This window comes from Anneissia japonica, unplaced genomic scaffold, assembly GCF_011630105.1.
Source record: "Anneissia japonica isolate Jap-2015-1 unplaced genomic scaffold, ASM1163010v1 scaffold287729_len363858_cov192, whole genome shotgun sequence".
In the NCBI taxonomy this organism is placed as follows: domain Eukaryota; kingdom Metazoa; phylum Echinodermata; class Crinoidea; order Comatulida; family Comatulidae; genus Anneissia; species Anneissia japonica.
The window spans coordinates 136497-153660 of NW_022733453.1; the positions used below are offsets into that span (position 1 = coordinate 136497).

General features: G+C 34.6%; 2 long non-coding RNA genes across 3 annotated transcripts; one reads left to right on the forward strand and one right to left on the reverse strand.

Annotated features, from left to right (window-relative positions):
* Positions 1-3201: 3201 nt before the first annotated feature.
* Positions 3202-7744, forward strand: LOC117116196. Its single transcript, XR_004446700.1, has 3 exons — positions 3202-3371; positions 6248-6377; positions 7360-7744. It is a non-coding gene; the product is annotated as an uncharacterized LOC117116196 (long non-coding RNA).
* A 62-nt stretch (positions 7745-7806) lies between these two features.
* On the reverse strand, positions 7807-14450 carry LOC117116198. Of its 2 annotated transcripts, XR_004446702.1 has the most exons (4): positions 14317-14450; positions 10931-10979; positions 8622-9408; positions 7807-8075 (listed from the first exon to the last, which is right to left on the reverse strand). It is a non-coding gene; the product is annotated as an uncharacterized LOC117116198 (long non-coding RNA). The 2 variants fall into 2 exon arrangements; XR_004446701.1 differs by having other exon boundaries at positions 7807-9408.
* Between the last annotated feature and the right edge of the window lie 2714 nt (positions 14451-17164).

A 17164-nucleotide genomic window follows, 5' to 3' on the forward strand; every position in this document is an offset into this window, starting at 1 on the left:
TAAGCAAATGGCATAATTGGGTAGCCACGAGAAAATGTGTTTTTTGTTGAACCTGGCAACTGTCACTGGGGAATTTTTCGCAATTTACCTTGGCTACTTCCATTGTACAATATTGTATAAAAAACTATTTAATATAAATAAACTACTACAGAATTAGTAGATCTCTACTAATGCTGCAAACAACATAACTGCACACTAGGACTCTAGTTAAAAATGTTAATGTTCAATAATGTGTAGTTAACATTTACACACTCCAAGACCACACCAGCTCCCACGGTCAACACTCAAACGTTACAGATAGGCCTAGCTCTTTCTTTATTCTGAATACTTAATCAATTTAATTAAAGTCTACTTAACAGTTAAAAACATGTTCAGAGTATGAAATAATACTTAAAGAAATTATTATTTTGAAAAAAAGTGAAAATTGGTATACACAAGTAGCAAAAATAAACAGTTTTAAATGAAATCAAAGGAATTTAATGAACTGGGTTGTATGTGGGGGAAGATACCAATGTGTTCATCCAAAGGTTAACTAAGCGGTATTTTAATGGGGTTTTTTTCCCTCCAAATTGTTGCTATTGTCACTGTGGGCTATTGCATACCGGTAATTGATGCTCTCGTTCTTGTCTTATTGTTTACTAAGTTATGGTATGTTACTTGAAAAAATCTAAGAGGAGGGAAATAAAGAAAGAAACAAAGAAAGAAGTAAGTTAAATCATGAACCTAGGTTAAATTCAATACTTCGGCAAAAGTCGCGGTATAAATCCCCGTATAATTATTAGAATATTGGAAGCTGTGTAACAATATCGTATCTAATGTTTGATTTACTTAATTATCAACAAAATTCACAACATAATAGATTTTGATTTTCTGACATTGCCTTTGGTTCTTACACGACTCATCGAGCAGAATGAGCATCCCTTGGACATTATTAGGCTTCCAGCTGAAACAATGATACCAATTATAAAGACAATTAAAGATTATGAGGAAGTCTACGGGACATGTTTATATAGACTTTTAGGTGATGTGTATACTTCTTTAATGTTTTTTGCGAAAAAGATGCTCCCATGAAGATTTAACCACCTACCAAGATATTCCGTTGCACTACTACACATTAGGAGCTGAAATGGTATGTACGGACCAATTGATGGTATAGGTGGCCAAATTCGTGTATTGAAATGTCATTATTTAAGATACAGAACTGAAACGGAATCTGGAATTGCTTGAACCCATACTCTCCAACCTTAAAGAAAACACAGCTTATTGTGAGAGGCTTCTTTCTATGGTGATATACACAGACGAAAGTTGGAAGTTGTGTGTCTGGGCAGCTGATGAATTGTTGATGCACCTCTTCAAGTGTTTTTATCGGAAAAAATTTCCGTTGCATCCCACCGTACTTGCAATTTATATGAAGGCCAGAGTATCACTAAATGGGGGTGACATCGAAAGTGCATTGAAAATCGTAAAGGAGATGGAATATGTAGACATTAGGACTATGATGTTTTTAAATGAGATCACCAATATATTGATAAAAATCATTGGAAGTTTAATAGGTCTAGTAATGATTATGAGAAAAATTTTCTTTTCGAGAAAGTGGAATAATGTACTACTAATAAAGCGCACTAGTGCCACTTAAAGTGTCGTGTACTTATTAAGTAACTAATATACTTAACCAACTGTTATGTCCTAATTACGATGTATTTATGTTGTAGTTATACCAATATCCTTTTCATACACGATGGAAGCCATCACATTGAAGAAGTAATTAAGAATAGCAATATGATCGCATAATTACCCCCAGAATGATGCTCTTGAAAAGTATAGTGATTCGTTTGAGACTTTTACATTGAAAACTAGAATTACTCCTTTTACGCTACACAGTAAAAGCATAGCCTCCCGCGGTGCAATTTTTCCCTAGTATAAAATTTTAAAATCCTTGAATTCTGGAAATACCGTATATAAGCATTTTGAATTGATGTTTAGGATGAGTACGGTATTATGGCTGGGGGTAATGTCCACCAGTCTTCACCCCTGACCCACTGACTAGTGGTTAGGTGAGGGGATCAGCTCACAAAATAAGGTGATTTATAACAGGCCTCTTGAGTGTGATTTATTTTTATTTATTTTTGGTGGGGGTGGGGGAAACTGGGTGGGGCCAAACTGGGTGAGGGCCCTACTCGGTGGTAGTGAGAGTATGAGGTGTCGTATACTGTACTTTACTAAAAGTGTAAGTCTACTCAAACAGGTATCGTCATAATGGCGCAACGGTAGGGTTGCCATAGTCGACAGGCTTCACGGCCAAACACACACCATCTCACGGCCAATATGAGAATCATGAAGAAGATAATTCTGATAGCAACATTGATTTATTGCTTTAAGTACTGCGACAATAAAATTCAGAGGCGAATTTAGAAAGCTTAATAAAAATTATTTATTAAAGTTTTCATAGGTTTGTTTTAACACCAGTTTGTGTTACCTAAACTATGTAACTTAATTCATTCTAATTACAACCTGAAGTACAAACTCCAGAGTAACTTCGAAGAAGTCTCTGCAACACTTGCTTGAAATTGGAGGTGCCATCTGCGGACCGAATGACCACATCGAGCATTTAATTGTTTTATTCAAAAGAGATAGAACCTCCACTAGGATGGAACATACAAAGACACAATATATGGTACAAACTTGCATTGAACTGTCTTTATAAATCTTAAACGAGGATAAACTTCATAACAAATATATATTTCATCCGAACAATTTAAATTATTTAATGTAACTGTTATCTTTTAAATAAACTCCCCTCTTACGTCAAATCGGCTAAAGGGAAACATTTAAGTGTTTAGTGCAAGTACAAACAAAGGTACATGATTAGAATCAAATGATTTTAGTTCTTTGGGTTGGGTATTATGACACCCGTACTTATGGATGGTTTGACAGTAAAGTTTACTTTGTTGCGCCGATTGAGGGTGTAATTTACATTATATGGAAGGCCACAATCATTAGTTTTTAAACTCACAAATATTTATGGGTTTCATTTCGTTTTTTTATGGGAAATTTTGTTTATTAAATCATATCGTAGTAATGTATCAAAAACAATTGTATAAAAAAAACCCCGTTGTAATACATTAATTGTTAGTGAGCAGCTTATCATTGGTTTTGTAGAGACGCCAATGGCGTATCGTAAGCCTCGTGACATCTCTTCACGAGGTAAACAATCGATCCGCAGGCGGTTTAGCCAAAGATCGTGTAGCGCCGCTAGCTGGCCTAGCTAGGTAGAAGTTGATTTTGTCGTAAAATTACACTTTATTTCGGCGCAACGTCAAGATATGGTGTGTCAAATATATGAAAGGACCTTCGGTATCAACCTGGTTGAGGTAGGCCCCTAGGAGCTTATAGGGTAGACTAATTAGGCCTAGGTGCCTAGCTTAGCTAGCTAGCTAGGCCTAGCCTAGTAGCTTATTAGTTAGGCTAGCCGATTGATACTGCATGAATGAAGGCATACTAAATAGGATGATGGGGATACGTACGATGGCCCCAACGCAACGCAAGGGAGTGTGGCCAGACCAGCTCAAAACCCCTCAAAAAAGTGGACCCAGGGTAGCGAAACCCGGCGTTAATAATACGGTTCCGCATCCGGCCCTAAAGTTAATTACTAATAATAATTATTTAACACTTACAATTATTCAATACTGTACCTGTCTCTTATACACATCTAGATGTGTATAAGAGACAGACGTTACAGATAGGCCATTATCTAAGTACTTCTGGTGGATCGCTTCACTGAAAAGGAAGAGAAGAAGGAATGTAGTGTGCGCTGCTCCTTACGTCATCAGATGAAAAAGTTTTTGCGCATGCGCATGTAAATATAACGTTTACTAATTTGTTCACGGCAACGTAAATATATCCACTATCTATTATTTAACATAGGCCTAGCCATCATTTGAGAAATTGTATTACTCTCAATGTCCCCTCCCCTATTATTAATTATTAACATTATTTTCTTTACTCAATTTAAAAATGTGCTTACTGTAGGCCTACCCAACATGTAATAAATGTAGTGTCATGATTGGTTAGTAAAGTATGCTTTGTCTTCAGATTCACATTGGAAAAACATTTTAAAAAATACTTTTAAAAAATATTAAAAAGTACTGTATGTCTTTGGGATCAAAATTAGATAAATATTTTTTAGCATTTGCAACCAATATGTTTTCATCTTAATTAAATGGTTAAAATATTTAACTTATGATACCAGCGAAGATCCCCATAAGCCTATGTGTATTCATAGGGCCTTTAAAATATGGTATATTGTTTCATTTGTAAATTTGTACTGTAGTTTTCTAATTAAAAAAAAAATTGTTACTGATACACCATACATTTGAACAAAAATTAATATAAAGCAATCATCCTCCATAGTATGTCCCTATTGTTAATATCACGTAAATTAAAAAATTGTAATCGTTTAAATAAAGGTTCAGATTGAGTTTGGTAGGATGAGGGTGTAATAATTCTAGCTGCATGTTTCTGTAATTTAACAAGTATATTCAAATCAGAAGCCCACATAATATTGCAATACTGTATTAAAATGTGATAAAATAAGATTCAAGATTCAAGATAGTTTTATCGTCTGAAAAACTCAGAAATTACATTCCACTGGCAGTGTTACAAGTGTTAATAATATATAAATATAAGAATATAAAATTATGAGCACCAAACAATATCTAGTTATAGAAATATATATGTGATTTGATTGCAGGTGGTAATTTTCTTACATTTAATCAATTTCAACAAAAATTCAATATAAAAACTAGTGTTCTTAAGTACAATGGTATTTTAAGCGCTATTCCGAAAAACTGGAAAAAAAATCTAGTGCAAGATCCAATTTCAAACCCATAAACAAACAACTAACACAAATTTCTATCAATGAAAATCATAATAAAATAATATATTCCAGTTTAATTAAGAAATGAAATATGTTTCAATACCAACCGCATCTATGAATAAATGGGAAACAGAATTTGGAGAGGAAACTGGGAAACGATTTTTATGTCTCCAACAAAGTGTACTCTAGATACAAGAATAACAAATTTCCGATTTAAATTTATTCATAGATGCAACAAATATCTTTCTTTTTAGGATTAAGATAATTGATTCACCAATCTGTAATTTTTGTAAAGTTGCGAGGCTATAGTTGCCAGAAATAATATCAAATATAAGCTGCACTTAAAGAAATGGGAAAAGATACTTTTAAGTTCTACCAAGGTCAAAGGCCTTATTGGTAATTGGTTATGGTCTTGTTTTGCTTAAATTTCTTTTTCTTTTATAAATTAATCTATAGCGAGACTAATATAAAGAGAAAGTAGAACATGTTGGGAAAAATAAACTTGAGTCTATTAATGATACCAATTATAATGTTAGATATTTTCTTAGAAATATAGTTCTGGTGACTAGTCCAATTTTTCATGGATGTAGACACCAAGAAGGTTTCTGATTATTCTCAATTTCTCTGTTTATTAACGCTCTGACCGCCAGGGGTTTGAAAAAATAGTATCGGCCACCGCCAGACATTTTGCCAAATTTTAACACTTTTCCAAAGCTTATTGAGAGTGCGTATGTGATGAGATTGACATGTAATGAATACTACAAGAACTACAAACATCTTAGCTTTACAATGGCACCAAATACTTTATCCTAATCACAACCTGTGACCCGTAACAGTAAAATGAATATGTCTCACTTTTGGAGATTTACGCAATTTCGCACAACGAAGATGAGATAATCGCAATTTCGTGAAAGTACATCAATACCACTATGCTCAATGTAAAAAACAAATAATAAAATACTTACGGTCCATAAAAAAAACCCTGAAACACGGAGATCTCCGAGTTTAGCAGTCAAGCATTGTGTTACAGTGTTTGACAGGCAGAGTGTTAAGAAAAATTTTATTTATTTATTTATTTATTTTTTTTTTTTGGAGTAGAATGAAAAATAATTCAAAATAATTGGATGTTTAAGTGCTTATACAGAGTGTATTTGAAGCGAACCAGTCACCATATTTGAATAATTCCGTAAACAGTGTCAAATTTTACATCCATATTTCGATTTGAATAAAAAAGAGTAGTATGATCGGCCAAAGATATGACCTGTATTGTGTCACTAACATTTTTTTAATCATTAACATAAATTAAGTATAGTCCCATATAAGGATGGTATACTTTCAATGTTTTTGATTTAGTCCCTGTTCATTTTATAGAGTGACATGTTGGTAGCAGGCAGATCAACATGAGTGACATGTTTAAAGAAGCAATGGTGTTCAGCTTCAAGATGAGTATTGCAGTATAAAAACTGAGAAAGTGGATAACAACACAGAATACCAGTTGCTGGTAAGTGGAAATATAATTTCACTTTTTTATACATTGTTCTCCCGAAGCCATTTTAGCTGTCAAATTTACCGGTATAAATAACTGGCCAACCAGTTAACCAGAAAATTAGAGTTTGTAAAATTTTAAAAAACTACTGATTAGACCTACTGTAGGTAGTCCAGGCCTGTCCTCTTTCAATATATTAACATCATTTAGGCTATGAATATGTGGTGTTGTTTCTTCAAGTCATTAAACCTCACTCAAAATAGGTACTGTAACACCTCGCACTGTGCGCATTGCTGAATTTTTATGGACAAATTTACCAGTAAAATATTTCAATTGGGAGAACACTGCTATAGTCTGTACTGTAATGATAGTTAATCATATCATGCTGTTATGAATGAGTTTTATTGTAAAATTATATAATAATGCTGCATTTTCTTTGATATACATGTAGTGCATAAAAATAATACTTCAAGTTCAATAATTTGCAACTTGATATTAAATTATAATAATGTGTTAATGTTTGTTTATTAACAGCTATGCTGGATTTAGCGTGTTAATGTGTTTCAGTCCTACTTTCTATTTCCAACTATGCTGGATTTAATGTGTTAATGTTCTTCAGTCCTACTTTCTCAATTGTGGTGCTTTACTTTATTCATGCAATAACACTGCAAGTGATATATTGTGTATATATCACTGTAAGTGATATATACATAATTTCATCAAACACTTACAATCCCCTGTCTGAGTTTGCAATGTCCAACCTGTAAACTCTCCAAGAAAGGTTTGCACATTAACAAACAATGCCTTGGGTTGTATTATAGTTAAGTTTTATATCAGCTGATGTTGGTGTTGAATTGATAGAAAGTTATTATATGTAGTATTTTTTTAATAAATGAAAATGGGTTTTTTATTGGTTATTATTTTTATTTTAAAAAGATTTAAATTAATGTAAGTCTAAATATTTGTTGGTTAATAAAATATCATTTTTCTATTACAGGCTGTTTGCTACAGTAAACTTATCTGCATGTCTCCTGACCATGTGTGCAACCACAATGATGTAATCAGCATGAATATTCATTAGAATATACTTCAAACTGCAAAAATCAGAAAACTGCTGGAATGACACCACAGCAAGACCAACTTCTGGAGAGCATATATATCTTTTAGCGGGGCCAAGGGTGGTGGGTGGCGCGTAGGTTTCAACGCAGGCGATCGCCTAACATAGGCGATTGCTCCCGTTTGGATCCTCCCAACTGTCTTAATGCGGGAAATGCTGACGAAATTTTCAAAAAAAGTTTCGTGAAGATTTATGTCATTGTACAGTATGTGTCTTTGGAAATACAGTACGCTACAATAGTACAAATGAGTTGTAGTACAAAGAACGTAGTGTTGGAATCTGTTTTATTCAAGATCGTCTGATTTTAACCAAGTCCATTTTATTGGACCTACATTTTACACTAAGTCCAGAATGCATCAAGATTATAAATTAAGTCCAGAAGAGGACCAACATTTTACACTAAGTCCTGAAGAGGACAATGATTATAAACTAAGTCCAGAAGAGGACCTACATTTTACACCAAGTCCAGAATAAGACCTACATTTTACACCAAGTCCAGAATAGGACCTACATTTTACACTAAGTCCAGAATGCATCAAGATTATAAATTAAGTCCAGAAGAGGACCAACATTTTACACTAAGTCCAGAAGAGGACCTACATTTTACACTAAGTACAGAATAGGACCTACATTTTACACCAAGTCCAGAATGCATCAGGATTATAAATTAAGTCCAGAAGAGGACCAACATTTTACACTAAGTCCAGAAGAGGACCTACATTTTACACTAAGTACAGAATAGGACCTACATTTTACACCAAGTCCAGAATGCATCAAGTTTATAAATTAAGTCCAGAAGAGGACCAACATTTTACACTAAGTCCTGAAGAGGACCTACATTTTACACTAAGTACAGAATAGGACCTACATTTTACACCAAGTCCAGAATGCATCAAGTTTATAAATTAAGTCCAGAAGAGGACCAACATGTTACACTAAGTCCTGAAGAGGACCTACATTTTACACTAAGTACAGAATAGGACCTACATTTTACACCAAGTCCAGAATGCATCAAGTTTATAAATTAAGTCCAGAAGAGGACCAACATTTTACACTAAGTCCTGAAGAGGACAATGATTATAAACTGATTATAAACTAAGTCCAGAAGAGGACCAACATTTAAACTAAGTCCAGAATAAGACCTACATTTTACACTAAGTCCAGAATGCATCAAGATTATAAATTAAGTCCAGAAGAGGACCAACATTTTACACTAAGTCCTGAAGAGGACAATGATTATAAACTATACAAGTCCAGTAGAGGACCAATATTTTACACTAAAGTCCTGAAGAGAATATAGGACCTACATTTTACACTATGTCCAGAATGGACCAACATTATAAACCAAGTCCAGAACAGGACTTACATTTTACACCAAGTCCAGAATGCATCAAGATTATAAATTAAGTCCAGAAGAAGACCAACATTTAAACTAAGTTCAGAATCGGACTTACACTAAGTTACTTAATATATCACTAACCATCCATTTTATGGATGCACCATAAATGTTTATTGCAGTGTAGACATCCCACAATCCATCTGCTTCATCTCCATATTGTACATCAGATTTGGCTATTGTGAGCTTTAGGTTCAAACAAATCAGTCTTTATTTCTCACAATTCTATATCAAAAAGTTTGACTTTCCAAGGTTCACTTGCTTTATCTCAAAATCTGAATTTGCTAAGCTTCAAGTACCGGTATACTTAACAGAGTTCAAACAGATCAGTCTTGATTTCCCACAATTCATTTCAAGGCTCAACAATTCTGTGTAACAGCCTTGGTTTGGCACAATACATCTGCTTCATTTATATACTTGGCAAGCTTCTAACAAATCCGTCTGAGCATCATTCACCTGGTTCACGCTAACAAGCTCCCACTGAATTCTAGTCTTGGCAACACACAATAAATCTCTGCTCAACAAATGCTTTCCTAGAAAATAAAAAGAACAAAAACAATATAACTATTATATAATACAATTAACATAATTTATCAAAGTTAAAATAATTATTTGTTTTATAATCATTATTGTAATTATCTACTTAATTAAATAATTAAGATTAACAGTCATTTACATATTAGACTTCACTGATAGTACATGAATGAGAAACAACTTATTCTTTTGTATATACTAGTTTTTAATATTTTTAAAGGGTTTAAAAGAAATTTGTCATATTAAAGTATTTGATATTACAATAATAACAGATTATTACAATTACCACCACTATCCTCAACATTCTCATTATGAAAACAATGTACAGTACTATTAATTTACACCGCAAGGAGGTTGTATTTTCTTTGAACTTCCTTTGTGTGTGTGTGTGTTTGTTAGCAGCCCCTGCCTACATTGTTAGGTTTAAATGATTTTCACAGATGATTCTGACATTGAATGGAGGGTTCCTTTTTATTTTGGTGACGATACGGAGTGGGGTGTGGATGTGGGGACCATTTAACGAAAAACAGCCCACAATAGATATCTCAAAAACAAATTTACAGATCTATGAAACTTTCTGGAGCTTACAAGGCAGACATTACTGTTGGTGAGGATCCAAATTCAGGTATTAATTTTGGGGAGGGGGATCATTTAAAATGCAAACATCCCAGGCAAATATCTCAAAAACATATCAATGGATCAGAATGAAAGGAAGACATGATAAACTTTGGTGAGGATCCACAGTAAGGGCTGGGTGTGGATATGAGGACCATTTAAACAGCAACGTCCCAGGCCAGATATCTCAAAAACTGATGAACTCATCTGAATGAAAATTTCCGGAAGAGTTAACCAAGTTACATTCCAAAGTAGAAATGTGCATGTGCAGACCCTTAAAATTAAAATGGAATGTCCCAGATAGTGGCAGCTCTAGGATACACTTTCTGGGGGTGGGGGGGCTAAGCTGTCCAATGGGAGGGGGATTTTGAGCTTATATGTCTGAGGAGGGGGAGAGTTTCGGAGGGTGTCCCCTCCCAAATGAGATTTAAAAAAAAAATATGGACCACTGTATGGCTGTAAAAATGGCACTCTACGACTGTTCAGACAAGTTTTGGCTTGGAATAGGCCTTTTTAAAAATTTTCTTAGTCAGTCCGACTGTCCAACAAGCTCGGCCAGTGGGGGAGCCTTGACTTGTCTGATGGGGGCTTAATGGATCTGAATTAAACTTTCTACAATGATTGGCCATGGTCTAAGGAACAATGACTGAAGGCTCTCTAATGGCTACCGGATCACACATAACTACTGTAAAAAATTATATTGAAATTAATGTGATGAGAAGAAAATTTATAATTAGACAATAAATATACTACAGACTTAACTCTACAAAATGACATGGAAGCCTCAAAACTGATTCTGTTTTTCTATCTTTAAGAACTTGGATACAGGTAACTGGTATTACCAAAAACATTAACACTGAGTACAGTAACAGGAGAAGTATATGAATTTGAAAATCAGTCCCTTACCTGCTGCAAGGTGGTGTGTTCATGGCTTGAAGATAACTTTTTTCATATTCTGAAATATTGAACATAGAAAAATTATAAAAAATTACACAAATTACAATTAAAAAAACGTTAAATATTCATACAAAATTGTAATTATGCAAGTAACTACATGGATTAATCAGTGATGTATCCATGGGATCGCAAAAATAATGACAATAGAACAAATAAATAAAATCTTTGACATAGGTACTGTAATTATTGTAATTATGTACAAAATTAAAATCCAATTAGGCTTTGTTCAAACGAAGAGTAATCTTTTCATATTTTCTTAATAAAGAAACTGGTAATCTTCTTGAACTGAAATCCTTGATAATAGAACCAAATGGACGTAAGTTGACAAAAAATACAACGCATTTTAAAAATAACACAAAAGATTTAATGGAAGACATGTTTCGGGTTACCTTCAACCCATCATCAGTTAACAAAAAAACACAACAGAAATTAACCAAATACTTTTCATGTAGACTATATGTATATAATGTAGAATATATATATAATTATTGTAAACATTGTGATATATGTAATTCAAATATAGTTATAACAATCAGTAACAATGACATGGGAAGAAAATTCATTATAATTTAAAGTAGGCCTATAGTAATCAAATATTATTGATTTACAGACTTAATATGTTTTTAAAACAGATCATAGGGCTTTTTCCCATTAAGTATTCCGTGGTTCTTAACCTTTTTGGATTTGTGGCCTCTATCGGGATCCCCAAGTGTAAGTATACTCATTGCCGATATTTCACCAGTAAGATGATAGGATTACAATGATTAGCCACTAATTAATGGCAATAAGATGTTTATCACTCTGTTGTAAGACGTAAAACATAACCGAAACTTGGTCTAAAAAATTGGCCTAAAAGTTCAGCAGATCAAACAAATTTCCACGGACCCTTTAACTTGACAGGCTCCAAAAAAATGTTGGGAACCACTGAAGTATTGGGACCAAATGTTTAAAAAAAAAATTATAATTGTGTTACTTTTGATCTACAGTTTTTTTTTTTTTCTGGTTAAATTTACTTATTCCTTTGTACAACTATGTATACATAAAAAAAAATAACCAGTGCTACCAAGTCTCAAACTCAGGCCCCAAGCTTTAAATAATGCTACCATACCAGCATAATTGTTTCCAACAATACGCAAATATTGTATTGCACCCCAGTGGCATAAGGTATAGGCAGTGCAGCCAGCACAAACCACTGGGGTTATTAGGGGCACGTTCAATATATGCATAAAATTTACAATTAAAAAAACAAACATTCCTACTTATTTTTAAAAAAAACAGACATCAGCTCCTTAACAATATTGAGGATTAGAGGCAATAATTATTGTTAATTTTAATTTTTTACTTCAAGGTAAAGAAGAATTTCTTAAATTAATAGGCTTACACAAAAATACTGTACACAAAAGTTTAAATGTAAAGAAAACGCTTTATGGTATGAGGTAAAGTAAAGAATCATTTAGATGAATTTTCTGAATATGATTCCCCACCAGGTTCCCAGATATCGGGAAGGTCCCCGCACTCCCGCAAGCAAGGAGAATCTCCGGCCCAGAAAATAACCCATTTCCCACCAATTCATTTGATGATTATCTGTATGGTACTACTATTTTAGCAACCACACACAGCAAAATAAAATTAGATGTGTATTAATGTTAAGAATCTGGGGAGGATGGAGTGGGGTGCAGACAGTGCGATCGCACCCCCTTATATAGTATTGTTGTTATGAATGGTAAGCTTTTTAAAGTATTACTGTAGAGTGCAAATTCCGGGCGCCTAGAGGTCCATATTCTCAAAATTTTCTGCCCTCAGCCCCACGATGGTGGTGTGATCTCTCACGCACCCAATACCGCCAAATCCTGCATCCACCCCAGATAATGCTCATGATTTATACACCACCCTAGGCCTAGCCTCCTAGTGTAGTACTAATAGTAGTAGTATCACTTGGATGTGGCTTTCAACGGCGCTAATGTACTTTCGCACCTAAAGTCTTTTAATTCTTATTTTTCAATTCTTAAATTTTGAAACTATTAAAGGGCAGTCTTAAAATTTTGAATCAGAATTTTCCTCTGACACATCCAACAACAAAATGTGGTAACATACAGGTACCCTCTTTTTTTCTTTAGAGCGTCCTGTTTAACCTTCAAGTTCTTGTAATCAATGTTCATCAAACAGCCATTTAGTGTTTGGCTCTGGTAGTTGTTCTGCTGGATTATGCCACTAAAATATTTTTATATCTGTGTACGCATTTGGACCATTACTATTTTTTTTTCAGTAATTGTACATGTGAATTTCATGTGAACCCACGTCATAATTGAACAACAACATACAATATCTTATAAAGCATAATTGAAATGACATACGAAAGCATTATAAAGCATAATTGAAATGACATACGAAAGCAAATAAATAAGTTTCCTTAACGTTTCAATTAACATAAAACAGCACACTCAGACATTCTGGCAATTGATTGCAAAATAGCAGCAGGTCGTCGTGCTACTGTCAGTGAGCACAGAAACGCTGTATTTACAAAGGTATTTTTTTTAAAAGGTATTATGTGAGTGGTTGAATCATGTCAACATGATATATGTTGTGACTGTGAGAAAAATGTTGAGATAAAAAAAAGTAAGAATTAAAAGGTGCAAAAGTTCATTAGCTTCCAACTTAGGACCCTGATTGATATTAAATTACTAATAAATTCACATAAAATTTGCAAAATATCTGTAGTTTTGCCAAATAACTGTAGTTTCCCCAACTGGGGCAGTGGTGGTGCTAGGGGATCTTACAGTCCCCCCCCCACCTCCCACCCACCCAGGAGAAATACCACAATTCATTAGGGAGAAAAGGAAATTATATATGTATTTTTTATATGGGCAGACTCTAAAATCGATTAAATATGACTTTGAAACCGTAACTTGCCATACTTTTTAGGGGATTCTCCCCTTGCCTTGGACCACACTTTCGAAATATTTTGAGCAACGTCTGACCACGCCACTTTGTTCTCGTCGGGGGAATCTGTCCGGCCTGTCGGGGACCTTGCCCTCGGGGAAATCCTAGCGCCGCCACTGACTGGGGGGCTGGGCTTCTTGTACCACCTGCCTAAATGCTCGCCTAGCATTCCACTGTCGGGTCGGGCATCGGCCCCTCCGTCGAATAGATCCTGACAGCATCATCACAACTCGGTCCGCAGACAAATTGGTGCGAGATAGCCAACGTGTTCAACAACATCAACAGAATAGGCCTAGGCCTGCTTAGTGTTACCACAAGTTCAAAAAAGGATTCATTCACGTGTTTACCCCTAACATTGCCTTGAAAAACCATAACGAAAACTGTCCTCTACTTACATTAAAATTGGTCTTGAATTAATTCACACTATTGAACAAAACTCTATAGCAAAGCAAACGTTATCAACTTCTTCGAAAACGTATGTTATTTTACGTTATGGTACTGAAATGCAGTAAACAAACAATTCGTAGTCTTTTCGTACCAGACTGCTTCTTCCACGATATAATAATTAGCGTCAACACGTGCATACCATTTTTGTTTTGACCGATTTACAAACACTTTACTACAAAGTCCTTTCAAAATTGATTACCAATTTTAGGGTCTTTGTAGTAAAATTTCAGTAAATCAGTGAAAACAATTTTCTTTGATCTGTTTCTTAGTGGAAGCAAATTATTTATTTGGTTCTTTTGAATGTTTGTTGGTTTCCTGTAGGCTATTCGGATGCAATTCATGCACTCTAACTGAAGTACAATTCGAGACTACTTTTGCGACGGGTGTCTATAAAAAGAAGACCGAAGACCCAAAAACGCCGAAGACCCCTATTTTTTCTCTTTTATTTTTAATCATAATATGCCAGGCTGTCACAAAATCAAATTACGATTTTTTTTTGGGCGTCTGTTTGTAAAATTTTCAAGGGTCTTCGTTTGACACCCTATGGGTGTCTACAAAACGAAGACCAAAGACCCGAAAAACGAAGACCTCCAATTATTTCCCAATTATCTTATTGAAAGTATTTCAAAATCATCATAAAACAGTTGCAAGTTCCTATTTCATTATTTCATTACGATTGAGAGAAAAAAAAAATGTGGGTCTTTGTTTTTCGGGTCTTCGTTTTGTAGGCACCCAAGGTGTCTATAAAACGAAGACCCTTAATTATCTCATCGATCCTATATTGGTGTCTCTACCAAATGACAGATGCTGCACATATGCGTCACTATACAGCATTCCTGAAGTTTATTTTAACATAGAACAAGTTTATGAATGAAATATTCAAGGTTTTTTATAGGCCCGAAAACACGCGTACCGCTAGGCCAAGCCATATTTCGTTTAGAGGGTAGCAGCGCCAATACGCGCCCTGTCACTAGCCGTGGACGTACAACATTGGTGCCGCTTTGGAGCTGGAATAAGGAGTAGATCATTAAATTGGCTCAGATTCAGGCAATAATGTGCTAAAAAGATGAATACTATAAATACATAGCATGAAGTGATTTAAAAACATTATTTTCATCACGATGAGAGAAAAAAATGTGGGTCTTCGTTTCTGGTCTTTGGTCTTCGTTTTGTAGACACCCATATACCGTACTGTAGGGTGTCTATAAAACGAAGACCCTTAAGTATTTCTTGATATTCCTCATTTTATCCCGATGAAATAATGAAATAGGTACTAGGTACTGTTTTATGATGAATTTGAAATATTTTCCATAATAAATAATAGAGAAATAATTGGAGGTCTTCGTTTTTTGTTCGGTCTTCGTTTGTAGACACCCATATAGGGTGTCTATAAAACGAAGACCCTTGAAAATTTCACAAACAGACGCCCAAAAAAATTCTTAATTTTGATTTTGGCCTGGCTTATTATAAAAACAAAAGAGAAAAAATAGGGGTATTCGTTTTTGGGTCTTCGGTCTTCGTTTTATAGACACCCCTTTTGCGACCTGAAAATATTATGAGGTGTTCTCGAGGTTGTCTCCAATATTAGAGGATTAGCTTTGTGTAAATAAAAAGACGAAATGTTATTAGTTGGTAGTTTAAGAAAAGTAGTCTCGAATTAGAGGCAAGGACGAAAATGCGTTGTTGGGCTCTATTATGATTAGATAATAGATAATAAATAATTATTAATAATTAGATAGTATAAACGGGTAAAATTCTTAATAATAGGTCAATGATTATAGCAGTGCTAGAAAGTGTTGTACTCTCCGTCTGTAAACTATTTGTCCGTTATTTTATAAGCACCACTGCATCCGTCATCATCCTCATCGATCGTGGTCGTTGTCATCGTCCTTATTATTATATTAAGCTTATATCCCTCCATTCCGGTTGTTTGTGTTCTATGGACCTCGGATCTCTTTCAAGCCAGGCTCCGGAGGGGAACAAGTGGTATGTTGTACACCTGAATACACACCTATGTTCGAATTTGGGAAAATTAAAACTTTTAAAATATGGGTACCATAATTCACAACATCTAACGCTATGAAAAATGATGTTCGATAAAATAAATTCGAACATAATCGGTATTTTCATGTTCCTTGGGTACCGTAATCAGAAGAATCAGAAGAATAACGACTAGTCGAATTTTAGAAAAATGCAAATTGTATAACTGTAACCTTTCAACTTATAATATTTTGCTTTTGCCCAGCATGGTTGAAAGAGAAGTCATGGTGATGGTCAGCAATAGCTGCAGATGCAAGGCCGTAGAAACATCTCCACTGGTCAATAACCATCTCTGGGATGAAGAGGGGTAGGCCTAGTGGCGAGGAATTTTTCTCGTTGGCCGGCGGACTGCTTCCTACGAGTTTGCAGGTGAAAGGGAAGTGCAACAAGGGGGTGGGGGATGTTTCAGTAATTGCAAATTTGCTGTGGATTATTATGTAGCCAACTCCAGAGAGAATGTCTATGACATCATTTATGTAAGCTAACGAAATAATTATTGTCACTAGAGTATTTGGCCAAAATGAAATACAGTTGTCTATGTTATGTAGGCATACTTTCACGGCTAAAGTTTTTACTTTACACAGTATATAGATAGATTTACTACTGTATATCTATCTATTAATTCTCCATTTGTATATTCATTTGTCGACTTTGTTTATTATACCACCATACCTCTATTTTAAATTATGCAGTGCTCTCGAACCATGGCCCAGTGGCATTTATTAAAAGGTTCTATAATTTATTGTCAACTATTAA